Source organism: Lucilia sericata, unplaced genomic scaffold (genome assembly GCF_015586225.1).
Source record: "Lucilia sericata isolate MDLA Ls3-8-SP2 unplaced genomic scaffold, ASM1558622v1 Contig002496F_arrow, whole genome shotgun sequence".
NCBI lineage: Eukaryota > Metazoa > Arthropoda > Insecta > Diptera > Calliphoridae > Lucilia > Lucilia sericata.
Window position 1 is genome coordinate 12,501 of NW_023996273.1, and position 14,270 is coordinate 26,770.

At 30.3% G+C, this 14,270-nt stretch overlaps 1 long non-coding RNA gene across 1 annotated transcript in view; it reads left to right on the forward strand.

Moving 5' to 3' along the window:
- The window catches only part of LOC119614013, an 18,795-nt gene extending 4,535 nt beyond the window's left edge, over positions 1 to 14,260 (forward strand). The window contains exon 2 of the long non-coding RNA XR_005232292.1: positions 13,823 to 14,260. This is a non-coding gene — a long non-coding RNA (uncharacterized LOC119614013). The remainder of the gene's footprint in view (positions 1 to 13,822) is intronic.
- The last annotated feature ends 10 nt before the right edge of the window (positions 14,261 to 14,270 follow it).

The window sequence follows — 14,270 nt, forward strand, 5'->3', positions numbered from 1 at the left end:
ATTTTTTTAATAATTTTTTTTGCTTTGAATTTAATGATTCCCACTTTAAGAGGTGAGAAAGTTGGTGACTGTATAGTTTCTCCTTTTTATAGGTATAACAAAAATATGTAACAAGTTTTCCTATTTTTTTTATTACACCAAGGTGTACTTGCGTTTAAATTTTATGTAAAAATGCACACTTTGTGAATTGAGGGAATTTCAGCACATGATATTTCCGGGTTAAATGTATTATCTGGCATTTAAAATGAGATTTAAAGGAAATTGAAGTAAATGGAGCCCATTAAATGTTACATATTTAATGAGATATTAGCAGATCGTCTATTGCTTGCATTGTTTTCAGCCGCAAGAAGCATTCCAAAACTTAATCTGGAGTTGTCGACCATTAAATACTACGTATTGCATCTGTTAAGGCTTTCACCTCAAACGTGATCATGTCTTAATATATTCTAATTGCATTTACTATGCTTCAACTTAAACGTCACACTGTTGAATTGATTGGCACGAGGGCATTCGGAGAAATCTATAGACTAGACTATAGACTAGACTAGACAAGACTATAGACTAGACTAGACAAGACTATAGACTAGACTATAGACTAGACTAGACAAGACTATAGACTAGACTATAGTCTAGTCTATAGTCTAGTCTATAGTCTAGTCTAGACTAGACTATAGACTAGACTATAGACTAGACTATAGACTAGACTATAGACTAGACTATAGACTAGACTATAGACTAGACTATAGACTAGACTATAGACTAGACTATAGACTAGACTATAGACTAGACTATAGACTAGACTATAGACTAGACTATAGACTAGACTATAGACTAGACTATAGACTAGACTATAGACTAGACTATAGACTAGACTATAGACTAGACTATAGACTAGACTATAGACTAGACTATAGACTAGACTATAGACTAGACTATAGACTAGACTATAGACTAGACTATAGACTAGACTATAGACTAGACTATAGACTAGACTATAGACTAGACTATAGACTATAGACTAGACTATAGACTAGACTATAGACTAGACTATAGACTAGACTATAGACTAGACTATAGACTAGACTATAGACTAGACTATAGACTAGACTATAGACTAGACTATAGACTAGACTATAGACTATAGACTAGACTATAGACTAGACTATAGACTAGACTATAGACTAGACTATAGACTAGACTATAGACTAGACTATAGACTAGACTATAGACTAGACTATAGACTAGACTATAGACTAGACTATAGACTAGACTATAGACTAGACTATAGACTAGACTATAGACTAGACTATAGACTAGACTATAGACTAGACTATAGACTAGACTATAGACTAGACTATAGACTAGACTATAGACTAGACTATAGACTAGACTATAGACTAGACTATAGACTAGACTATAGACTAGACTATAGACTAGACTATAGACTAGACTATAGACTAGACTATAGACTAGACTATAGACTAGACTATAGACTAGACTATAGACTAGACTATAGACTAGACTATAGACTAGACTATAGACTAGACTATAGACTAGACTATAGACTAGACTATAGACTAGACTATAGACTAGACTATAGACTAGACTATAGACTAGACTATAGACTAGACTATAGACTAGACTATAGACTAGACTATAGACTAGACTATAGACTAGACTATAGACTAGACTATAGACTAGACTATAGACTAGACTATAGACTAGACTATAGACTAGACTATAGACTAGACTATAGACTAGACTATAGACTAGACTATAGACTAGACTATAGACTAGACTATAGACTAGACTATAGACTAGACTACTAGACTATAGACTAGACTATAGACTAGACTATAGACTAGACTATAGACTAGACTATAGACTAGACTATAGACTAGACTATAGACTAGACTATAGACTAGACTATAGACTAGACTATAGACTAGACTATAGACTAGACTATAGACTAGACTATAGACCTATAGACTAGACTATAGACTATAGACTAGACTATAGACTAGACTATAGACTAGACTATAGACTAGACTATAGACTAGACTATAGACTAGACTATAGACTAGACTATAGACTAGACTATAGACTAGACTATAGACTAGACTATAGACTAGACTATAGACTAGACTATAGACTAGACTATAGACTAGACTATAGACTAGACTATAGACTAGACTATAGACTAGACTAGACTAGACTATAGACTAGACTATAGACTAGACTATAGACTAGACTATAGACTAGACTATAGACTAGACTATAGACTAGACTATAGACTAGACTATAGACTAGACTAAAGACTAGACTATAGACTAGACTAAAGACTAGACTAGACTATAGACTAGACTATAGACTAGACTAAAGACTAGACTAAAGACTAGACTATAGACTAGACTATAGACTAGACTATAGACTAGACTATAGACTAGACTATAGACTATACTATAGACTATACTATAGACTAGACTATAGACTAGACTATAGACTAGACTATAGACTAGACTATAGACTAGACTATAGACTAGACTATAGACTAGACTATAGACTAGACTATAGACTAGACTATAGACTAGACTATAGACTAGACTATAGACTAGACTATAGACTAGACTATAGACTAGACTATAGACTAGATTATAGACTAGATTATAGACTAGACTATAGACTAGACTATAGACTAGACTATAGACTAGACTATAGACTAGACTATAGACTAAACTATAGACTAAACTATAGACTAAACTATAGACTAAACTATAGACTAACTATAGACTAAACTATAGACTAAACTATAGACTAAACTATAGACTAGACTATATGAATATATATTCTGAATATATCCTTCAGAATAACATACACATGTCACATAATGGTGACTGCGATTTGATCAGAAAATAAGATTCATATATACAGTTCAATTTTCTTGTTGCAGATAAACACATTTCCGCTATTTATAGTGGCAGTTCATTTCCCGACTAACATTATTATTTAACGCGATAGGAAATTATGACCAATATTTAGCAATAACTTTTCAATAGTTATCTTGATCTTCTGGCGCTTTTTTGAACAACATGATGTCGAGGGTATGGAAACAGTAATATCCACAGTAGTCAACCATGCATCCAATTTTCATTTGCTGCTACTGTGCCTGTATATCTGAGATTGTTTGGAATGTTTTGTTTAAGTCTAATTGTATGTACTACCAGTAAACAATTTTAAAAACCTTGAGAACTAACAATACACGATTTATAGTGTGAAATAAAATTTCTTTTTTTATTATTTACTATAAATTTCTCTAAAACAATAAATGAGCAAAACAAAGCGAAAAAAACAACAAAATCTAAAATTTTAATTACATTTGAACTTTAAGATCTTTCATACGAGTACATACAAATTGAAAAAAAAAATCTTTACATTATTTGAATGGGTTGAATTCTCCACTTCCATTTTTTCCCATGTGCGATGATTGTATTGTTAGATACATGATATTTCCGCTTAATAACTTCAATAATACCTTATTTTCTTCTCAAACATCCACAATTTTATTTCTCCCCTTGAATACCAGACACCGTGCATTTGTAGTTTTTGTATGGAAATTTATATTGGAGTGTATCTATATGTCGGTATATAGATGCATACATGTATCTTTCAATGATTTTCATTCATTCATTCGCTTGAGAGAAGAAAATAAAAAGAAAAGTTTTGTTGCTTTAACCAGCAACAAGTACGAATGAATACTTTTACTTTAAATTAAAAGAAAACTAAAGTTTTTCTTTTTTCTTCTTTATTCCAAACATAATCTTATTTAGCCGTTCTTTAACTGAGTCTCTCATTTCTGTATAATTTAATCTACAATTTAAATTATGTTTTCAAGTCTTGTAATTATAATAATAAAAGCTTAACTGATAGGCTTAAAAAAGATAATCAGACATGTCCAATCTATAATTTATAGGCAGGTCAAGAGTGAAAACTTTTTTTTGGTATTTAGACATAATGTTTTCATATTGATGAGGTTTTCTTTTAGATTTCAAAATTCATACTAATTCCAATTAGTAATTGTAACATTTAATTTATTGATAAAAATCGTGGCCAAAATTGAAACTTGCTTAATGTGCCAATTAGGAAGAAATAAATGCAAAATATTGTTAAAATTTCACTTTTTTTATTTAATTTCAAATGGATTACCCAGCAAAAACTTGGTAATGATATGTACTACATGCCGTCTGCATTACTTTTAAGTACTCTTATAATAACTTACACATGTATAATGAGATACGTAAGTAGTTTATTTTGAGTCCTTAAGATATTCAAAGCCTCTTACTAATATATAGGTGAAATAATTAACCGATTTCGAGCACTATCAATAAGTTTTGTAATCAAGTCTGTCAGTATGGAGTTCGTGGGTTCGATTCTCAACTGATAAAGAAATGGACAAGAGCCCCAATAGCGGTCGAAATGTTTTTCTTCGAATCTAATTACCTATTTTTGTAGTATTGTAGTATCATGAAATGGCTACAGACATAGGGCATATCTACATAAATCGGCTCAGATGATTTTCTTAACCCTTAAACGTCCTGAACATCATTATGGTTTTCGTATGGCTTTTGAGTGAAAAACACGAGTTTGATGTCCATTTGCCAAAAAAAAGCTTCTGGACAGCACCAAGGGTATAAAATACATTTCAATACTTAGCAAACTTATCGAAAACTTTTCGTAATAATTATTGAAGTTTTGGATCTCGAAGATATCTGGAGTATTCATTTTGATTTCAACAAACAAACAGACGGACATGTAAACATACATATATATGTATCTAGAATATATAAACTTTACAGAGTCGGAAAATTATATTGCAGATATTGCAAACGGAATTACAAACTTATGTATATACATATGTTCACGAAGGTGTAGGGTATAATAACGTTAAAGTTTCATATTCCACTATGATATAAGAAATTTCCTAAATCGGTTTAAACAAGTGATCTTTAGTTCATTTCATTCAAAGCATCAAATTTATTGGCATTTGAATCGTCTAAAAATGAATTTTGTATATACCAGGCCAACATAATTGATGTTATAAACTACATGTATAATTTGATGTACAACCTTGTATACTTAGTATGTATATATTTAGTTATAATACTCTTTGCGTGTTTATAAACCGATTAGTGATAGTTTTATTCTTTTTTTGTTAACAAAAATGACATTTGTGTTATTTTTTTATATTTGTCACTGCTGCTACCTGTTACATGCTTTCATTTCAATATTAACAAATTCCCCCCTTCAGATTTCATTTGAACAAAAACGTCACACAAAATATCTAACTACTTAATGCGTCTAACTAATATTTTTTTGATAAACAAACTTTTTTTTAGTTTTTTGTTATTAGTGTGTATCTACTATGCAATTCAAAGTCAAAGTTATGCCGTTTTCAAAACTAGTTTCAGTTGTTTTGATTCTCTTTTTTTTCATACACAAATACAACTAAGTATTTTACTTTATAGTACAGATTTTAAAACAACTCGTTAAAATTTGTCATAGTTTATTTGTAGAAAGTATTTTTTTTAAAGTAGGTAAATACTTGTATATGCTAGTTAAACACACAGACGTTCACATCACATAGATACATTAATAGATTTAGACATTTTGAGGATACTTTTCTTTTAAAAGTGTTAAATGCACATAAGCACTTTATTTCATTCATTTAACCACTTCTATTGAATTGCATTCCATTGTAATGTATTGAGCAAATAACAAGAAGAACTATTAAAGAATAAAGAATGTTAGAAGACACTACTAAAGTGTGTATTTATGATTATGTATTTGAAATATTTTCTAATGCCTCTAACGACTGTCAGAGACAATTAAATATTGTTAAGTTGTAAAATAATGTCACTTTACATACATACAATGTATATATATCAGTGTTGCCCATACACACACTGTTACACATTCATTTGTATTGGTAAAGCAGCAGAGAACAAAATGTAACCCAAAATAAAACTGTACTAATAAAATGACTGCATACTAAAAAGTATATTCTAACTGTCAAATTGATATTATGGATTTTGACAGACAGCGTACATTAAAGTTCATATATAAAAAACTATCAGCTGTGCTCTCTCATTCACCTACATAAATTCGGCTTTCTCAAAATTTTGTTGTTGTATTTCTGTGTGGATTTTAAAAAAGTTGCGTGCAGATCTTACTTCGACAAATGCTGATCAGCAACTGAGTTGATTTTGTTTGCAAGTTGAGAGATAATCAACTAGCACATGCTCAAATAAGAAAATACACAAGTAAGCTTATAGTGTAGGTGAGTCAACGCAACGTCAGCAGAATATTCTTGCCCTATCTCGCGTGATAGGGAATAGTGATTTTGGGCACCATTGATATATATACATATATTGAACATCTGTTGTGTATTGAGTGCACAAGTTATAATGTGTAAATAATATCTTAGTTATTTTAAAAATTTTATGTTTGACATGATCTTCACATGGACTAAATAATCATCACCTGTTTTTAATATTTTAAGAGAAATTTAATTTTAACTATTTTTTTTTTTGGTAAAAAAGTTAATTTTCTGCGACTGATCGAAGTTTTTTTTTTTTTTTGATAAAATGAGAAAATATAAACAAGAATTTATTATTCCACTTTGTGACCGAAGTTGGTAGTCCCTTGAACTTTTTGTCAGAAGTAAAGTTTTAAATAAATTTTGCAATCGGGAAACATTTTTTAAATTTCCAATTTTACTTTTGAAGATCGAATTGTACCAAAAAAGTACTATTGTACCAATTTTGCCAACTCTGATAAAAATATTAAATGTTAACGGTTCTCAATCGAAGTTGTCCTTGAACAAATTTCAAAAAGTTAACATTTGCTATTATTATTATTTTATAAAATGTTAATTCTAAGCGTGCAAATCATCTTAATTTTTTATTGCTAAACTCCTATTCAATTTTCTTCACAGAGTTGCATGCTGTAATATTAAATAGAAATATTGTTTTGATGTTTGAGAATGGTAAAAAATAGAAAAATTATATTGTTTTATTGTCTCAAAACTGTATTTATAATTTCAATACGAATGTGTGCATGAAACAATTCAAGATCTATTTGCAATATTTTTTTACCTCAAATTTAATTTAGTTTAAAATTTAATGAAACAGCATTAATAAAAACTATGTATACTTTTTGACTCCGATTGTACCAAAATCACTTTATTTTTTGCAAAGTTATATCTATATGCAGCAAAACTATCTTAAACCGGCTTCATTTGTCCGTAAACCTGTCAGTGAACTAATTAATATTTAAATGATTCCATCAAATAGTAGCTAAATCCTTCCATATCTATTCTTTTTTGTCAAAATTAACTGGACATCTTTTTATGTCTCTCATGGACTAGTAGAGAATAAAGTAGTCTATAAACTAGGCAATAGACTAGTCTATATATTAGACATTAGAGTAGTATATTGATTCATAGATTAGGTAGTTAATAGAAAACTCATTTGTCTAGCAAAAATTACTTTGAATGTCTATTCAAAATTGCACTTATAAGACCCTTAATCTATATAAATGAAAGAGTCGTGTTATAGATTGATCATCGCACAGCCTAACGGCTGAATCTATAATCATGATATTTAGACAGTAGATGCACTTTAGGTCATGTAGATCCACTAAGGAGGAAAGTTTTGGAAATTCGAATATTTAGGGCGTAAAAAAGGGTAAATTAGGTAACCTCATATATCCGAAAATGAAACAGTTACAACAAAAATGTTACACTTATCATTGTTTATTCAAAAAATAAGCGGTTCTATTCTTTTCGAAACTCGGTTCTTTTTAGGAGTAAACCGGTAGTTGGTAATTAGTTTTTTTAGTTTTTAGTTAGTTAGTTAGTTAGTTAGTTAGTTCGTTCGTTTTTAGTTTTAGTTAGTTAGTTAGTTAGTTAGTTCGTTAGTTAGTTAGTTTAGTTCGTTCGTTCGTTAGTTAGTTCGTTAGTTCGTTAGTTTCGTTAGTTAGTTTTTAGTTAGTTGTTAGTTGTTAGTTCGTTGTTTTCGTTTCGTTCGTTTCGTTCGTTCGTTAGTTGTTCGTTCGTTCGTTTAGTTCGTTTCGTTCGTTCGTTCGTTCGTTCGTTAGTTCGTTCGTTCGTTCGTTCGTTCGTTCGTTTCGTTTTCGTTTTTTTTTTTTTTTGTTTTAGTTTTGTTTTTTCGTTCGTTCGTTCGTTTTCGTTCGTTCGTTCGTTCGTTCGTTCGTTCGTTCGTTTCGTTCGTTCTTTCGTTCGTTCGTTCGTTCGTTTCGTTTCGTTCGTTCGTTCGTTCGTTCGTTCGTTCGTTCGTTTTTTCGTTCGTTCGTTCGTTCGTTTTCGTTTCGTTCGTTCGTTCGTTCGTTCGTTTTCGTTCGTTCGTTCGTTCGTTCGTTCGTTCGTTCTTCGTTCGTTCGTTCGTTTCGTTCGTTCGTTCGTTCGTTTCGTTCGTTCGTTCGTCGTTCGTTTCGTTCGTTCGTTCGTTCGTTCGTTTCGTTCGTTCGTTCGTTGTTCGTTCGTTCGTTGTCGTTCGTTCGTTCTTCGTTCGTTCGTTCGTTTCGTTCGTTCGTTCGTTCGTCTTTCGTTCGTTCGTTCGTTGTTCGTTCGTTCGTTCGTTCGTTCGTTCGTTCGTTCGTTCGTTCGTTCGTTCGTTTTCGTTCGTTTTCGTTCGTTCGTTCGTTCGTTCGTTCGTTCGTCGTTCGTTCGTTCGTTCGTTCGTTCGTTTCGTTCGTTCGTTTCGTTCGTTCGTTCGTTCGTTTCGTTCGTTCGTTTCGTTCTTTCGTTTGCCCGGCGGCTGTCTCTCCCTCCCCTTCGCCGCCCTCCCCCTCGGCCTCCCTCGGGCCTTAGCTGCGAATCGAACCCATCACCTCCGGTCTACAATTTTGGTACTTTTTAGTCAACCAATAGTACCGATCTTTATTGATCTAAAAACAAAAAGTAAATATACAAAATTCTGCACTATTACATATTGGTAACTTTTCTGTTCTTCAAACGACACCTTCTGAATTTTCTAAATTTCGTAATCCTTGATCGGAATATAAGATCAAAATACCACATAAACAGGTTAGAACCAAATTGGGATAACGATATATTTAAAATGGGGTCTTAAGCCAAATTATATAACAATGACTTACGCTTCAATAATCTGGATTTATATGGACAAAAAGTGCAAAATACTATTGCAGGGAGTTCGTCGCAACGAGAGTTTCTTTAAAAACATGGGCGAGAGAACCTTATATAATCATTTGGAATAGTGGTGCGATCGGTACGAGCTTTCTGTCCTTGCCAGGCTTACGTCGATAATAGATCCAAAGTGATTTTATTACAGATATTTCATCCATCAGGAACATTAATTAGAAAATTGTAAGGACCTTTCATAGATCTAGTCTGGATACTAAATGCCAGAATGAATTTCTTGAATGCTATGTATATAAACGTTGCCCCGTCTTGAAATACTTGGGAGAGACTACAACTTGCAACATAATGACTAGAAGAAGGTTGTATAATTGATAGACGTAATCTGGACTTAAATGAATATGATGTTTTTAGTAAATGTGTAATTTAACTAGTTTAATTAAATAACATTTTAAATATTTTTCGTGGTAATATCTGCAAAGGTTTAATTATATAAATCACATGAATGGCAAAGTGATTTTGGAAAATTTCAATTACTTAACATTTTTACAATTTTACTTTTATTGTGCAATATTTTTGTTAAAATTATCTTTAACAGTTAAGAATTCATAAATAAATAATGTTAAGAAACCTGACATTAGAATTACAAAAAAAAAAAAAAAAAAAAAAAAAAAAAAAACGTTAAGCAAACAAGTTGCCAAGAATTAAAAAATCTAAAGTTAAACAGTTAAAAAAGCTAATAATTATTTATTTTTTAGAGATTTGTAAAGTCATTAACTAAGAATGCTGAAATACCTTAAATAAATAGTTCCCCAAAAAATTATAATTTAATTTTTTTGTGTGTTTATCAAGATCACGTTTATTTAATTAGTACACAAAGTCATAGTTTTGCGTAATATTATACAAATATTTAATTATTTGGTGTTTTTTTTTTTTTTTTGACGATAGCATCTTATCTTTTTATTGAAACAATTGCGAATATTTACTGTCACAAGTTAAAGAATACAAATATACTTACTCAGTCGAAAAAAAGACAAGAAATTGAAATAAAATATTCAAAGATTTTACTATTTATTTATAAAATATGTATTGGTGTCATTTCGTTAGATTTCTTTTATTTTTAGAAAACAAATTCTCCATACTCTTAATAATTCATGATCGTCTAAAAAAAATTCTTGTTTGATATTTTGAGAATTTAATAAAAAAATTTTCTGTAATGTGATTTATTTTTGTCTTGTTTTATTTTAAAATGAAAGTATTTATTGCTTTTGGCCAAGAGTTATTTTAAAAATTTACAAAACAAGTATGTTATAGTTATCGGCGGATTTTGATTTTCGTACTGTATACATAGTACGTATGTACATACGGTTGTGTACTTTAATCAGATGTTGAAAATTTTAAATTCATGTACAAGCACAATGCCAAGTTTGTATAAAACAGCAATTGTCTTCTTCTTCATTTTCAATTAATTTAACCCTGTTTGTTGTTGTTGATTTTTAAGAGAGCAAGCATGTTTTAACTTCAATGTCATAGTTCAAAACTGTGATCGGGAAATTTCTAGGTTCAATATAACAGAAAATTTTTAAAAGTATCAATTAAAAGTACCATTCAATCGGTGATCAAATATGTTAAAATTCTTGTAAATACGACTTTGTAAAAAGTACTATTTATTTGAGCAAAAAGTACGTTTTAAAAAAGTACTAAATTTTTCAACATAATTTGGTCGAAAATAGGGCTTGGAATCCGAGTTCCAAAAGACCAACATGTAAAACTAAATCAAAAATTGGCTTTATGAGTTTAAATATATTTAAAATTCCCATTGTTACGCCCCTTTTGGTACTTTTTCTTTTCTTCTTCTAAGGGCTAATCTTTAGGTGAAAGTTTAGCGATTAAATTAAAAATTAATCCGCGAAAGATGTTTTTGAGTACTCATTAGTTAATTTTGTTTGTAGTTTAAGCGCCCAATGGAGGTGGTTTAATCTTAAGCGCGAAATGCAAAAGTGTGAACAGCTGATGCAAAAAAATTCATAAAATTTTTATAATATAAACATTAAAATGTTCTATTTATTGATTAGTATAAATTATGGACACTTCAAAATACATTTTTTTGTTTTTAATTTAAGTTTTCATTAATTTTCATATTAAATTTACAATTGTCTTCTTCTTTTTTATAAAATATGCATTGTTTTGATAACAAACAATGAAGTTTTCTGTTGTTTTGTATGGCAACACTGCGAAGTTTAATCTTGTACTCAAAAACATCAAAGGGGATTAACATAAGATTAAATTTATTTATAGGTTAACTCATCTAATTATTAATTGGCATTTGATTACCATCTCAAAACCCCGGTCTAAGAAGCAGATAGAATAGATAAAGAATGAGTCAAATATATAGGATACATATCTATCTCAAATTTGACCCCAAATACACAAAAGGTTTAATTTAGCTACATGCCACATTCATACTTGCGCTATTTTTAAGTAAATATAAAAAACAACGATTTAAAAAAATGTATCTAGATTTCAAACATTTAAAAAAAACATTTTATTTGTCTTATGTTTATTGTGTTTTTACTTTCGAGCAATTGAAAGTGAACGAACAATTTTAAGAAATAAGTACTCCACATTAAAAGTGGTTGCGTTTCGAAGGGAAATCGCTAATAGTATTTCAGAGATGATAAATAATAAATATAGCGCGAAAACATTAAGAAGAATAAACAAAATAAAATGTTTTATTGACGATAAAAATACTAACTATATACAATTTATTAACTAAAGACTTAAATACTTAAAGATTATGTATAAACATTAGAGTGCTGCAAAAAAAAAATTAAGTTGCAAATTTTTGCCCGTAACGCCCATAAAACTTCCGAGCCGTTGTAGCACCTTTTAACATTATCTTATCGGGCAAATTTTTTGCATGATATAGTTTTACAACTCAACGACAGCACAATTCTAGAAGTGGAACGGCCTATCGGACAAAATTTTGTCCGAGTTGTTTGAATCAAGAAATCATATTACTGCTGAAAAGCGGGAACATATAGATTGAAAGTTTAATTCTTGACTTGATTGACTGGAACCCCCAAAATTATGGCAAAAATATTCTTTATATTTAAAAGAGTCGCGTTACTGACTGATTGATCATCGTACTGCCTGGAGGTATTTTTAGAAAGTCGAATTTTTATAGAGTAAAAAAGGGTAAAGTCAGTAACCTCTTATATCTAAAACTAAATCAGATACAACAAAAATGTTACACTTATCATTGTTTATTCAAAAATAAGCGTACAGGTAATGATACTTCTTGAAATTCGGTGCTTTTTAGGAGTAAAAGAGTAAAAACTGTGTTGTAGTACTTTTTGGACCTCATCTTCTAAATCTGTGACATAGAAGTAAATTTATATCACATTCGTACCTCATTGAAATTAGGGTTCTATAGTTGAAACGAAAAGTCGACTTTTCGACTTTTTTCATTTAGTTAAAAGTCGAGTTTTCGACTTCTCGACTTTTTGCATTGTGTGAAAAGTCGGTTTTTCGACTTTTCGACTTTTTTCATTTAATTAAAAGTCGACTTTTAGACTTTTCGACTATAAGTATTTTATAAATAGTAGATTTTTCGACTTTTTCCGACTTTTCGACTTTTTGAATTTTTTCGACTTTTTTCGAGTTTTCGACTTTTTCCGACTTTTCGATTTTTTCGACTTTTTGACTATTTTCGACTTCTTTCGACTTTTTTCGACTATTTTTTTACTTTTTTCGAGTTTTTCCGACCATATTAGAGTTTTTTACTTTTTTTTTCCACTTTTTTAAGATTTTCGACTATTTTTGACTTGTTTCTACACATTTTCGACTTTTCGACTTCTTTCGACTTTTCGACTTTTTTCGACTTTATTCGACTTTTTTCGACTTATCGACTTTTTTCGACTTTCAGACTTTTCGACTTTTTTCACAGACCATAGTCGAGTTATCGACTTTTTTGGAACAAAATATTCGACTTCGACTTTTTTCGACTTTATTCGACTTTTTTCGACTTATCGACTTTTTTCGACTTCAGACTTTTCGACTTTTTTCGACTTTTATTAACAAAGTCGACTTTTCGACTTTTTTCACAGACCATAGTCGAGTTATCGACTTTTTTGGAACAAAATAGTCGACTTCGACTTTTCGACTTTCTTCGACAAAAAGTCGATTGTTCGATTATTCGAAAGTCGATTGTTCGATTATTCGAAAGTCGATTTATAGAACCCTAATTGAAATATTACGAATACAAGTTTGGTACTTTAGGGTTAATTCGGGGCGTTTTAAGATGTAAAAATCTTACTAGTTTTGGTATTTTTTTATAAAATATTGTTTTCTTCTTATTGGTTTGTACGTCCAATAAGTCGAAACCATTCCTCCATTCACAGTAGTACCATTCCTTCCATTCACTACGATGAATGGTGTGTTTTGTGAAACTCGATTTTAAACCCTACTTAGTAACAAATTGGGGGGCGAAAAATTGTGTACTTTTGTATTCAATATTGCTAAGAAAAAAAAATGATTTAGATTAACATTTGAATCCAAATAACAAGAGAATCTCTAATAACTTAATAAACTTTAAATCTTATTGAAAACTTTAATACTAAAACTGCATATGTTTTATTTTTTCAGATACAATAAACACCATACCATACACCAACAAAATGGCTTAGATGTGGCAACAGAATTGTAATGCGAAAAGTTCTTAAACCTTTAAAAAACAACACCATTTAATATGCATACATGACATAACAGCGACATCCAACAGCAATTATATGCCCATGGAACTCCAACTATAAGCAGGCTGCAATGGAAAAATAACACAAAAATAACGTAAAACGTTAAAATTGCTAAATAAAATACATTCCTATAATAATTATACACTAAAACGCACACACACACATACTCTCCTCCGACTTACAAATTAGTCGCGACTCGTCCATTTTGTACTGGTATTTATTACAAAACTAGTTTTTGCCAACTTGAGCTAAAATTCTGTTAGATTGCAACAAAATATTGTACAAAAAAAAAAAAAAAAACAATAAAATAAGTTACAAACTTTTAAAGTGACTCTGTAATA